The sequence below is a fragment of the Atta colombica genome, unplaced genomic scaffold, assembly GCF_001594045.1.
Source record: "Atta colombica isolate Treedump-2 unplaced genomic scaffold, Acol1.0 scaffold127, whole genome shotgun sequence".
NCBI classification, from domain to species: Eukaryota; Metazoa; Arthropoda; class Insecta; order Hymenoptera; family Formicidae; genus Atta; species Atta colombica.
This window is the reverse complement of record NW_017259214.1, coordinates 663,277-673,472: the sequence shown is the minus strand read 5'-3', so window position 1 is coordinate 673,472 and position 10,196 is coordinate 663,277. Positions and strand designations below refer to the sequence as shown.

The 10,196-nt window shown below is 34.0% G+C and overlaps 1 protein-coding gene across 4 annotated transcripts in view; it reads left to right on the top strand.

Annotated features, from left to right (window-relative positions):
* The first annotated feature begins 869 nt into the window (after positions 1 to 869).
* LOC108684226 overlaps positions 870 to 10,196 on the top strand; it is a 122,584-nt gene continuing 113,257 nt past the window's right edge. For all 4 annotated transcript variants that reach the window (XM_018188451.1, XM_018188450.1, XM_018188449.1 and 1 more), the window contains exon 1: positions 870 to 1,188. The gene's annotated coding sequence lies outside the window, so the exon portion shown is untranslated. The remainder of the gene's footprint in view (positions 1,189 to 10,196) is intronic.

The window sequence follows — 10,196 nt, the reverse complement described above, 5'->3', positions numbered from 1 at the left end:
ACTTACTGTATATTCTCTTATATGAAGTTTATTCAATTCTTTGTAATATTGAATAACAAATATATATATTGTATATTTTAATCTTTTATTACAATTTTGAATCTGCATTTTAAGCGGTGCTCCAAATTTTCTTTATTCTTTTCGAACAATGATTTTAATTCAGAAAAATGAAAACATTTATTATTACATGTGTCACAATGAATATTAATATTCTGTCGAAATATAAGAAATCTAAAGCTATTATTTTTCGTAATATTTTAATCAATAGAGTTACATGATTATTACACATTATTTTTATCATCATTTAAATGAAATTTCCTCGTATTGCCATTCTTAATGATTTTTGTCACTTTAATATTTCTCACTCACGAAGAGGTTTACCTTTTGCTACATCCATTCGTAACACGTGCATAGTAACACCGTGCGATTCTCAGAAAGTATCAAATCTCAAAGCTCGTACGTGCGCGGTAAATGGCTATATTACAGCATTTTTCAAGGCGCGTTGGAAAACAGTGCTACGAGGAATTCTCATTGAGATACGACGGAATCGTCGTATAACAGGGATGTTGGTGCTCGTGGGACTCGTTTGCTATGAAAGGGAGGAAGAGAGAGAGAGAGAGAGAGAGAGAGAGAGAGAGAGAGAGAGAGAGAGAGAAGCTTTTCGCGTGAAAGATTATTTTTTTCTTTCCACTCGTCGCAAGGCGCTCGCGCCAGCTGTGTGTTACGCACAATGCGTAGCGAGCACGCGCCGATCGAAATTTAACGTTTGCCGTGGAGTACGGTTCGGTCAGCTTCCACAAGCGGCGTCGTCGTCGGGATTGCCCGAGTCGCGCGCGCGGGCGATCAGTCCGATCAGTCGGGAGCGTGAGTTCAGTCTGTGGAGTCGTGTCGTTCGTTCGTCGTTCACTGTTCGCTCGCCGTCACCGGTCCGCGTCGTCCCGTTCATCATCCGCGTCATTCGGTATACGTCAAAACGCCACGATTCGTTGTAGATCGAGGTGTCCGCCGTCGCTCGTGATTAAGTGTCTGCGGATCAGTGTGTTGTGTACCACCAGCCTGATTAAGTGTCACCGGACTAACGGAGTGCTTCGCTCCACGAGGGAGGGCTCGGAGTAACCGGAGCGAACCGGAGGAGACCTTCTTAATCCCCAAACTGTCCCGAGACGCGCACGATTTTCCCCGGCTGTGGTGAGTAGCGAACGTTTGATCTCTTGTGTTGTTTTTCGTGATATCGTGAACGGAGCGCACACCTTTCACAGCTGTCATGCACTTCAGCGAGAACGACTGTCAGCTTGTGCTCTTATCGAGTGCCGACCTCCGCGCACGATGCGCGATGGCGCGACGAAATTGATTTCGAGCGCACGCACTGCAGGCGATCCTTGATGCACTCTTTCGAGTGCTTGGCAATAATATAGAGTTACGTTCAAAGGAAATGTCTGCTTGACAAGAAATTTGTAGCTTGATGTAAAGCATTGCGATCGAATCGTCGCTTTGGCTTGTCTCTTTAGTCTATAGTTTCACAAACACAAAACTTAGAACAAAATCGAAGATTGCCTGTAGTCGAGTCGTTTTTAATATCTGCGTACTTGTACGTGTTTGTGTTTGGCGACACAATTAGACAGATATATGCAGAATAATATAAAATGATAAAATTAAATAATTAGAATATAGTAGAATAATAGAATTAAATCAACACATAATATAAATTCAGCGTAAATCTTGATACGCGTTATATATTTAGAACATTCTAAAAACATTCCTTTTACTGCACCATTTATCTGACATCTAATATCGTAATTCAGATCGGGGATTAAACGTGGAATGTTGTTAGAATCAGAACGTTCTGATCTCCTATTTATTTCGATGAAACGAGATTTATCACTTTGAAAATCGCAACGCCATAGTCCAGTGTAGTCTCGCTCGGTAGGATAACTCTTCGCCGCCACTTACATTGTAAAATGTGAATTTCTTTGCGAAGCGTGGCCGCGTTTTCTAGAAAGGCTCAATACACACGTGCAATTTCTTCTCTGGACGCGCGTTCGACAACAAGTTTTCGCACGTAAGCATCCGCATACGCTTACGTAACGCGTCGAAGGTTGCTCGATCGCACGAAGTGACTCTCGGGGGAGTCCTTACACTTGCTGACAATAATTCGCCAGATTTAATTCCAGATTTAAATCCAGAACTTCTTTAAGTACTCGCATATTTGAAGGATTGCCTCTTGAAAGGCAGTCCTTCTTTTAAAAGCTTCTAATTTTTTCCCTTCTAATTTTTAATTTTTAGATTTACGTATATATAGGTATCATATTTTTTACATTAAATAAAAAAATATCGCAAATAAATAGACACTTTTTTTATGACTCTTTGTATGCAATAATAAAGATAAAATTATGACTAGTATTATCTGAGACTTTGTAAAATTAGGATAAAATATAACCATCGATTGCAATCCGCAATGATATGTAATACATTATGACACAATCGTCTTTGGCGGGCACCAATGTTGACAAATGTGAGCAATTTGCCGTCGTTTGCAGAAACGTCGCAAGTGTCGACGTAAATAATCAATAATGGCTCTTGCTTCAACAAATACGCATAATGCTGTTTCTTTATACTGCCGCGTTCCGAGTGAACGTGATTTTTTTCGAGATGTTTTACAACCGTGACACTTACTCTTCACGACACTCTAATTGGCGCCTTAGAGAAAAATATAATTCACGCCATTCAGTTTCCATGTTTTCCATACGAGAAACGGATGTAACGTAATCGTATAATACCACAGGACTTTATTATCTCGCGTGCAAGGACGCATGTTTCTTTACTGTTTCGTGGTCGATATAAATAGAATTGAGAATCCAAATAAGTTTTTTTGTCATTTCTATCCTATCCTGCATAGAATTGCACTTTTCTATATTCTTCGACGCCACGAATAAATAAGATTTCGGTCTCGTGGAGATCTTGTGGAGATCTTCATTGTATAAAGAATGATTAATCCGTGTGTATGTGCATTTCTGAGTCCATTGTTTTTATAGGGGAAAGATAAGATGAAAAGAATCCGGGTCATTAGGAAAAGGTAAAAGTAAACTTGCTATTTATTTTTTTATATTTATAAGGTTGAATTTATTTATTGCAACTGAAATTGTATTTTATTCATTTTTCGTATTTTTAAAATAATATTAAAAATTGATTAGCCAAGAAATAAAACTGAACAGTTATTAATTGAATTATTTATCAAAATAAATTTTAATATTGCTTGTCAAGATTGTTTTTCTTCTGATTGTTTTAACGTTCTCAAAAGTATGTACATATAGAGAATTTTCTCTTACAGAATTTACTTTAAAAATTATGGTAAGGATCGTAGGACAACAGGGTATTTCGAAGAATTGTATGTAATTCTTTTTGATTTATTGACAATTCTCACAGTAAAGTACAAATTATATTTGATTAATTTTACTAACATAGTAATATAGTAAAAACTTAATATAGTAAAATTGCAATTATAAAATATGTGTATTATTGATTTAAATAGAATAGATATCAAGTAATAATATATACATAAAATATACATAAATTTAAGTATACATAAATTTTACAATACACTACGATATTTTCAATCTAATTTAGTCACTCATAATAATTTTATTATGCAGTAGGGTAATTGATCGACTGTACTACTTGACATTTATTTCATTTGAAACAATAAAGAATCAAACAAACTGTATAATATATTTTGAAATTATTGAAATTATTTTATGTTTAAAATTAATCAAATTTAACATATTTTACATTTTATATTTTATTGTGATAAATATTAATAAATCAAAAAGAATCAAATAAATTCTTTGAAATATGTTATTCTACGATTACCATAATTTTTAGGGTAAATTTAACAGAAAATTATCTCCAGGTATTATATTACTGCGAAGTTTATTGCGTATTTACGAAGTACGTATACAATACGCATTGTACACGCATATGACAGATATATGCCATTTAAATACATCGTGAGATAAGATCGCTGATAATATACGTGCATGACTGTGTGACCCATTGTCATCGTATTATATTAGGACGACATTGAGAAAACGTCTATGAATCATGCTGTTTCCGACAATTATATCTGCTGATAGTAGGTTACGTTATAATTTTGTTCGTCATATCCGACTTTTTATAGTGTTATCTTATGCTATTAATTTGTAGAAATATTAGAATCTTTCTCTGTATAATTACATTTAGAATGTAATTTTATAATCTACTTTTTATTAATCATTTTTATAATTATTTATAATTACAGATATTTTACTGCCATTTTATTGATTTTAAAAATATGCATCGCAAGAAATCTATCACAATCGTAAAGACTATTAAATATTATTGCACAGACTTTTATTTAACGCTTAATGCTAACTGTGAATGTTTTTTTTGCGATATAATATCCTTGGTAACAGCATGATAAAAATTAATCGCGGTTGCACAAGTAATGTTTGCATTGTAAAGAAATTTGTTACTCACAATGCGTACGGGAATCAGATCTATCTATAATGATATCAATTCATAATTGACATTTACAAAAAGTACGAAGAAACATGAAACACATATATTTGAACGTCTCCATTGCGAAATTAAGTATATAGTAACATTGTATTGTTTGTTTGGTCTGTTATACTTCGGACGTGATTTATTATCGCAAATACGCAAAAACAAACGCACGTATTTCCTTCCCGTTTAAATTATCGGGAATGCAAAGCCTCGGTGAGTTTTTTTGCCGTGCATCACGAAGTCTTTCATCAAACATTTTAACGGGACAGATCCATGATGTTCAATGAAAGCGTATTTCTTAGAGTTACCGCTGATTACGTAACAAGTTCGTCATTACCTTTTTTTCATCTTTAAATTTCATCGAAACATTTTTTTCTCCGATAATTACATGCTTTCATCGTGTACTTACAAGCAAATATTTATATACAACTAATTTTTTCAAGTTGCACGCGCTAAATTAATTGAATTTTGGTTTTTTTCTCGTATATAGAATTCTTTGACTACGTTATGAATTCTATTGATTATTAAAAAATAATTATTTTATTTGAATCTCTCGAATATATCAATGTGGATGAAAAAAGAATTGTATAAAATACTTTTGAATGAATATTTCTATAATTAGTATATATTAAAGTATATATTAATTAGCATATATTAAAGTATTAATAATATAAGCTAATATTCGTAATTGAGAATTTAAAGTTGTATAGAAACGAATAGAACTTTAGAAAACTTCTTGACAGACAAATTGATTATCTCGACATGTTTGAACATGTTTTGAGAGAGAATTTAACAACTTTATTAATTCTGTGATTATAAACGTATAAACTTCAAGATTTTCACGTCACAGCTTGTGCAAATAAATAAATATGCAAATAAAGGATTGTCCGCAGTAGATTGATTTCTTGATGATTGATGCGTCGTGGCAATGTTATCACCGGCGGGATTTAAATCTTTAATCGTGCACAGTTAACGCCCGACAGCGCATGCCACAAGCTATTACGCTGCACTCGAAACGATGTGTCGTTGCCACTTTACGTTCGTAAAACCTATCGCTATCGATACTTGTACGCTTTGCACGCTTTCGGCGCTATTCAATTATCCTTGTCGCATTCTGCTAGAGAAATTCGTTTGCTACGCCCCTTCGTCTCGTGTCTGTTACACGCTTTCCTCGGGTCCCAAAATCAATATAGGCGTCGCCGACGCCGCCGACGCTGCCGCCGCCACCGCCGCCACGGCGACATGACCGACGCCGTTCTGATCAGGGCTCCATCATCCTTTCCGCTGAATTTATCGTAACGAGAGACAAGAACTTTCGCTAGGTTTCTAACGAAATCGAGCGAATCGCGCCATCGATTTTTTTCAAAGTTATCGATCATAATTAGTCGTCGCGATGTATTTAAACTTCTATAAATTTTAACTGATAGAGAAAAAGAGAGCGAGAATTTAAATTATTTTTGTTTATATGTTAAAAATTATAATAATATATTTTGTCTCACGTCTCTATATATGTATTATTATTTTGATGAGAATATAGTTGAGTTGTTGTGAATATTAAAACGTCAGTCTTGTCGTAAGCTAGGGAGATTCACAGATAAATCATGGAACAGTCTCATATTAATAGTCGCGTGCCCATCGATCCCGCCTTTGTTATCCTTCGGGGGTTGACTCTCTGAAGCCTTGTGCGTATTTGAAAGATGTAAAAGTCGATAGTGACCGACCCCGGGGAAGCCTATTGCATTCAATGGCCTATCCTCCTCGCGTTTGTAGATTCTATCTGGTATTCGAGATATGTTCGTACAGCTAAGCGAGCTTGTCGCACATCCCACTCGATATATGATTGCCGTCTTCACTACTTCGCTAAAATTAATTGGTCGAGCAATAACGATCGAGAATTCAAATTTATCATATTCTATTCGAACGAGAAATTTCTGCATTCTCACATTGTTATTTTATTTTTATTCCGATTTGGCATATTAATCGATCCTGCCTTTAGATTTACCGCGCTACTATCAATATCTCGTGGGCGTGCGTAACGATCATATAAATAATCGAATGACAACTTTATTTCTTATCTTTCTATTCTTATATTATCATACTTCATTGATTTATGTCAAAAGCTTTGTCGGAATCAAAAGTTTATCGAGGCAGCTTTAAATGTAGCGAATCGTAAATTTTGCGCAATTTCGGCCGTCGTGCCGTGACGATTTATAATCACGTCTTTTCTGAGAAACTCGACTGAAAAGTCTTGATTCGATTTAATAAATAAATCTTAAATATTTGCAATCGAGCTTCTGTTATAGAATTTTTCTGAAATAGTTTTCATATAATTTTATTTGATTTGTTGACGTTCAATTTTATATTTGTAATCACAATTTATTTGTAGAACATTTTTTTAGATGAAGTTTCCCTTAAAATTCGAATCCTATTTCTTACAATTTGATAATAGATTTTTCATCGTATATGTATATTAATCCTTAATACATGACCTACCTTTGAATCATTCGTATTCTTTCGCATTTCTTTTCTTTGAAATACTAAGAGCACCTGGTCAAATACCAGTCTCTTTTCTATTCCTAAAAAAGGTTGGCATCTAGAGAGAACAGAAGTTTTATACGTTGTCGACCTCGATTCATGCGTATTCCTTAACTGGTATAACTCTGAAGTTCACCTCTGCGTCACAAATGGCTCAACATGTGTACAGAGTGTACATTTTTTGTAACTAAAAAAAATTTTTATTTTTTTCTTTATTTTCAACTAATTGTTAAAAGTTGTATTGCTGGAATATTTCGCGAATTATTAAAAAAAGAATTTAACCCTAGAACAACATATTAGCTCTTAATAAACACGATTTTTGACATCTTTGTGCTAAATGTCAGTAATATTATATATTATGTTAACGTTATAAAAAACATTTTCCTAATAAATTATAAGGTTTTTAATACAATAGCAATAATAAAATGCATTGTTTAAAATGTAAATGCAATATATCTTCAATTTATAGCCATTCATGCATATTAAAAAATATCAATTTTCAGATTATTCAATAACTAAATTTTTTGGACAGCTGACACTTGAATTATTTTTTTTCTTGTAGTTTGGAATGTTGGAATTTTAGGATATTGAAGAATCATATTTTTCCTTTAAACATTTTTATTTCAGAGTTTTATATTTTTGTATGAAACAGTGCATTTTTCTCATTTCATTAACTATATTTAATTATAATAATTTATCTACAATTTGTTATGAATATATAACTGTACAAATACTTTCTAAAGATGTCGAAATATATATAAAAATCGTTTAATAACTTGTATATATTTGTAAAAGTGATGAAAATTAATACACGATACGAATGATCGAACGTGTGCAGTAAGGATGCCAAAAACTAAGGCGTGTACTAAGGCTTAATAATTCTTTAATCTCATATCAATCAAATAATAAATAAAAAAATTACATTTAATTCAAATACATGCCCGAAGTGATTTGAGAAATGAAATCCTTAAACAGCGTAAAACAAAATGCAAAACGCATTATACTAGTTCATCGATTTACTTAAAATACATGAAACATATTCGAAATATGTATAATCAACCAATTAAAAAAATTTTTATTAAAAATAAGTTAATTAAATAATATATGTGCAACAATTATATCGTTTAAATTGCTTGAATTCAAATTGAAATAACAGTATCGCTGTTAAGCTTCCATCATGCTTTTGTATAATTAATTATTATTTTAGGCAATGGCTAACGAGTTCGTAAAAAAAAACCGCTACAGTTCATTGAAATTTACATGAAATACGCAGAATATATCCAGTGTACCGTTACCTTATAATGTGTATATTTTCTGGAATTGACTAGCACGCGGCGCCGGCCGGTGTTCGACCTTCGTTTTTATTTCGTCCCGCGCGCTACTGTTTACGCGCGGTCACATTGTTATCATTCGTGCGGCAAGACTCAAAGCAGCAGGTAGTGGCTCGAGCTATTCCATGTGTCGTATAATATTATTTCTCGGGACGCTAAACGATCGAGTCAAGATCACGAGACACTAAACGCGATCATTTCTTACAATTGATTAGTGACTGTGAGATCGCTCAAGTGATTGGTTGATTACCTCCTGCGATTTATGATCCATAAGCGTAGTAAAAACGACAATTTCTTATCGAGAGTAGATATTATTTATATTTCGCGTTATTCTTTTGATAGAAATAATTTATTCATTTTTTTTATCCCTTTATTTCACATAAAGAAGCAAAGTCTATGTCATATAGTGTGACAAAGATCGAAAGCGCTGTAAAGCGAGACAAGAATAATTGTCGTCAGGTGATAATTAATATGCGCGCGATCGTAATTAACCATGTTTTTGTGAGTGAATGTCGTGCGAATGACATGAAGAAACGACAACAGTGGAACAAGAGAGAACGAGAAAATCTAAAGTCAGTTAAGCTATTGTAGGATGAACGATACGATTATTTATTATTTGTACTTGTTTTTAGCGATGGAGGCTAAATTGATAAGAGTTAATTTTTCTTGCGAAAGAAAATTGATACTGATCCATGGTAGAATAATGGTGCTTTAAATAGCAAACATCGGCATTCGGAACATGATAATTGCTCCATCTAATCGTTGCTTAAGTTAATTAACGGTGAAGTAATCATCAAGGTCTCGATAGATTGTCATTGTTGCATCATAGTTTTCGAGATCAATAATACAAATAATATTCCTTTCAAATGATATAGCATTCGTAGTTGCAATAAAATAAAAATTTTTGTTGTCTTTTTTTAGTTTGATACTCCAATAAAATTATTAATTAAATTTGCAATTTCTCTGTTTCACAATACATTTTTTTAAAAATAAAGTAACAATTGGTCGAAGAAGTTGGAATATTGAAATTAAAATTATATTATAAGGAAATAAAATGTCAGCAATATTAATAATCTTCATTAGAATTATCGAAACATTTCTAACTTCATTAATATAGATTAACTGTTTATATTTCTTAATATTAATAAGCTAAAAGTAATCACTTTTTCGTTTTTCGTCATTTTATGAATATGAAAATATATTGCCGATGTTTTCCACTCCGTTGCATTATTTCTTTTTTTTTTTTTCAAACATTGTTTCAAACAAATCATAAGACGTATAGCGGTATTAACGGTTCGCTTGGAATTCGCGTAATACCGTCGCACCCGGTATGCGCGAGTTTACGTTAGAAAAAGGTACATTGGAGAGCCGGTTCGAAAGTAATATCGTATACGCGCGGAGTGGTCAAAGTACGTTCTTGCCGTTTCGGATGCATTGTCGAACCCGCGCGGTGCATCCGCCGCGCCGCATTGCACCTCTGCAGTTCTCAGGACAAAAACTTCGTGTAGGACAATAACCCTGAATAAATCACTGCCCCCGATAGCCATTCGGCGCGGGTCCTCCACCGGCTGTTTATGTCGGTGCTGCTGTCTAAACAAGATCAAAACGACCGCCGCCATCGTCTCATTCGGCCGTCGTCAGGAATTCATCGCTCGGGGCGACGCCCTCCTCGATTATTGAAAATTTCAAAGGCGATCCAATTGTGTCCCGGCCGACAAATAACACGACTCGCAGCTACTAACAGTCGGGCGAGACCCGACGCCTAATTGCACCTGACGGGAAGGAAATTAC